Raw genomic sequence first — 4,350 nt, forward strand, 5'->3', positions numbered from 1 at the left:
AGTGCCTACTATGTAGCCAGCATTGTTCAAGGCTCTAGATATAAGGAAGTAAACAACAAAAAGTGTACTTTCTGCTTTCATCAAACTCACATTCTAATGGGGAGAGAGAGATAATGAAAAAGTAAACATGTAATACAACCGCTATTATGAAATGTCTAGGACGGAAGCAGAAAGACCAACACTGTAAACCCAATCATTTCTTCCCTACTGGAAGTGCCTTGTCTCCTGAGACCATCTCATTCTCCTTTCTGCTCCTCATCATGACACTGTGTGTATTGCTTGAACTTGAGTTTGTAATGAAAATAATATTTTACACAAAATCCTTAAACTTTCTGTTTCAGTTGCCTCCTCTGAAAAAGAAATTAGCAATGCTTATTTACATGTTATTAGGGAGATAAAATGAGATGTCTATAGAGTACTGGTATTTTACACTGGCAACAGAGAAGCTCTATCAGATGCCATTGTTGTTGTTTTTAACAAACATTTTTTTAAGTCCTGTAATACTCAACTCATAGGAATATTCCTTTTAAAGACTATTTTGAAAATTTTTAATAGATTCAGTAAAATATCATTATTCTGGGCCACCTGTGGAGAAGTGGAAATAGACTTATTATATCAAACTGGACATTTTTATGGTGTTCATTAAAATCGGGTTATGCTCAGAAAATATTTAAACATTTCCAACAGATTTGCAGACAAAAAGGAATTAAAACATTACTTTTTGAATGAGGTATTTAAAAATAATAATAACCATGTTCAGGAATAGCTATAGATACTAACTGCAAATAACTATAGAAAAGCCATCAACCCAACTCAAGGGGTTATTTATGATGAAAGAGACCTTACAAATCTTTTGATCTCACCCTTTATTTTACAAATGAGATCCATAAAGGAGAAGTGACTTCCCGAATATCCCACAAAGAGTTGGCAGAACAGGCACCGAGCTTTGACTTCTAGCAGTCCCCTTCAAAGAAAAGCAAAAACAGCCCTGCTTTTTCTTCCTTCTGACTAGAAAGGAATCTGTTGCCTCACAAAGCAAAATTATTTCAGTCCACCACACTCAAAGACTTTTCTGAAGTACGTGCATATATACTTCCATAGTTTCTGCCTTTGGGTAAACATATGACATTAAAGAGGGACTTTCTGTTAAGACCCAAGTGGTCTGTTTGGGCATTTAAAGGTTTCCTTGAACTTTTATTCTTACAAGGGAGCATGGTGAACACTTTTCCAGGCCCACCCTTTATGCAGCAATCCAACACATGTTAATCAACTCTCAACACTCTTTATTATGCAGCACTCCTAGAGACTGCCTCTCCAAAAGAGCAGACAATGAGCACTACAGGACATAGGCCTTTTTTTCCACATAATAAAGTCTCAAGAAGGAGCAGAGAAGCAAATGGAGTTTAATATAAACACTGAATCACAGATGAAAGAATCCAATCAAATGTTGACAAAAGAAAAACATCAGAACAGGATAGGCAAGCAACAACCTGCACAAAACCCCATAACCACCCTGACAACCAAGCTTTCACACCTACTCTGGGGAAATTCAACACCCCATTAGAGGGGCTGGAGCAGACTTCCCGAAGGAAAACTCTATAAGCAGTAAAGAGAAGTTGATGAGACATTTTCAGAATCATCGTTGTACACATGACACCCAAGATGTTTACACTCCTTTCTCTTCTAAGTTCTTTGGGGGATTTATAATGAGGAAATATGAGAAATCAAAAAAGTAATAAGCCTCACTCCCATATAGCTGTGAGGAGAATAAAATAAGGCCACTTCATAAAATTTCTCCTTCGTGATATTTCCCTTTCAAAAATGCCAAAGAACTTCTTCAAATACAGTATTTTGGGAAAGGTTAACTTGCATTTCTGTTGCTTTGAATGAAATAAAAGTTGTTTTATGCTAACAATATTAGTAATAATTATAAGCTAAAATAAATGATACTAGTAATGACAATATTTGCAATCAGACACTGTCAGCATCTTCCTCTGCACGACCCAGTCCTGGCCACCACCATTAGGCTCATTTTCTGAATGAGAATCCTCTGTGCCCTCCCTGGTTCCAAACTTGCCCTGCTAACTGAGTGAACTTTTAAATGAAAATCAGAGTATGTCTTTTCTGTTTATCCTCTACAATGGCTCCTTCCACTCAGAAGAAAACCCAACATTTCCCCCTTGCATAGGCCTACCCTGACTGATCTGCCCCCTGCCAGTCTCTCTGACCCCATCCTTCCTCTATTGGTTACCAGTCTCCTGCCACATTGGCGTTTCACTGTTTTTCACACCTGCCAAGCTTCCTCTCATCTCACGGCCCTTACCCTTGTTATTACCTCTGCCTAGAACACATTTCCTCCCTGGCTTTGTGTTGCTCTTTCATTCTCCCTATTCCAGTCTCTACATGCATGTCGCCTTCTCTTAAAGGCCATCCTTCCTCACCCTCTCCAAAACCACCAGCCAGGCCTCCAGTCTATCTCCTCGACCTTATCATCTCATCTAGGCCTTCCATCTCCAATGCACTTATCACTGTCTAATATTAGACTATGCATGCACAAGTTCACTTATTTATCACGTGTTGTCCTTCACTCTAAGATAGGCAGCAAGCAGCAGGGACTTGTCTTGTTCAAAACCATCTCTCCAAAGTCCAGAATAATGCCTGACACCTAATAGACACTCTATAAATAGTTACAAAATGAATCAATGAACAATAATAAAAATTTAGCAAGTATCTACTATGTGCTGATACTTTATTTATATTACCTCTAATCCTAAACACAAGAAACTCTGCCAGATAAAGAGTGTTTCCATTTTCTTACCTAAAGAGAAAAGAGTTCAGAGAGCTTGAGTAACCTTCCCAAAGTCACGCAAATAACAAATGCCTGAGCCAGGATTTAAATCCAGATCTCCCTGATTCGAAGGTCTATTTTCTTTCCATTATACAACACAATGCTTTGAAGATACCAACAAAGTTAATACTAATAATAGCAAATATTTATAAGGTACTTACCAAGTGGCAAACACTGTTGTAAGTACTTTATATGTATCAGCTCACTTAAAGCTCACGACAACCCAATGATATTGGTACTTTTATCTCATCCCACAAATAAGGAAGCTGGAGCTCAGAGAGATAAAATTTGTTTGCCCAGGATAACACAGGCAGTCAGTGGAAGAATTGAGATTCAATCCTAGCCCATCCAGATTTAGAATCTGTGCTTCTAACTTCGATGCTATAAAGTGAGAGAAGATGTTTCCTTTGTATTATTTCTAAGGCAAAACATTTGAGGCACAAAATGGTGTTAATATCTCCATAAAGGTCACACTGAGACAACTCTGCAACAGCACATCTGCCCACCAGTGTCCAGGACCCTGAGTACACACAAGAGCTGAGGACTGCTTAGAAGAGGCATGATCAGGACGCCTGGGTGACTCAGTCATTAAGCATTCGTCTTCAGCTCAGGTCATGACCTTACACTTTGTGAGTTCGAGCCCCATGTTGGGCTCTGTGCTGACAGTATGGAGGCTGGAGCCTGCTTCGAGTTCTGTGTCTCCCTCTCTCTCTGCCCCTTCCCACTCACACTCTGTCTCTCTCTCTCTCTCTCTCAAAAATAAACATTAAAAAAAAAAAGAAAGAAAAGTAAACACATGGTCCTCTATACTGGGAGCCAATAATAAATAAAAAAATAATATCCTGTAGAGCATTTCAATGTATAGTTTACATAGCACTTAGCATAAACTCCCTTAATTGATTTTTAGAAAGGTATTCATTTTAAATAAAATTGCCATTCCAACCAACCTACTTTATACCAAAGTGCCTTGAACTAAATTTGTGCCAGATGACTAGCAGCTGGATTCCAAGCCCATTTTCCAAGTGAGGAAATTGAAGGTCATGGAAGTTAGTGGACAAACATCAAATATGTCTTTAGGAAATAAAACTAAATTATTGGTTCCAAAGCAAACCATAAATAGCTTTGCCCAATGGCAGTATCGTAGCCAATGAGGTTTATCTGAGGTGTGATTATTGCTAATTGACACCAAAGCAATCCATAACTGAAGTAGAAAAGTTTGCAGGGAAAAGCTAACACATTTGCCCTGAGGCTGTTACCTTTAGAAGGTCTTGTTTTTAAGACTGGACTTTGACTGACATCTGGAAACTTAGTTTTTAAAATACTCACTAATTGGTAAGGTCTGACTGCTGTGCCAGCTTGCCAAGACTGTTTACAAAAAGTTTTGTTTTCATCTTTTTACGGTCAGCACCCTCTTTAGAATCTTACAGTCTGGACTTTGGTTGGCCTGGGTGCCTCTGTGATCAACTTCTAGGGAAAACCATGAATGAATCACAAACAGCCTT

At 38.6% G+C, this 4,350-nt stretch overlaps 1 pseudogene; it reads left to right on the plus strand.

Moving 5' to 3' along the window:
* Positions 1-3,966: 3,966 nt before the first annotated feature.
* Positions 3,967-4,128, plus strand: LOC122230925 (annotated as a pseudogene).
* The last annotated feature ends 222 nt before the right edge of the window (positions 4,129-4,350 follow it).

Source organism: Panthera tigris, chromosome C2 (genome assembly GCF_018350195.1).
Source record: "Panthera tigris isolate Pti1 chromosome C2, P.tigris_Pti1_mat1.1, whole genome shotgun sequence".
Lineage (NCBI taxonomy): Eukaryota > Metazoa > Chordata > Mammalia > Carnivora > Felidae > Panthera > Panthera tigris.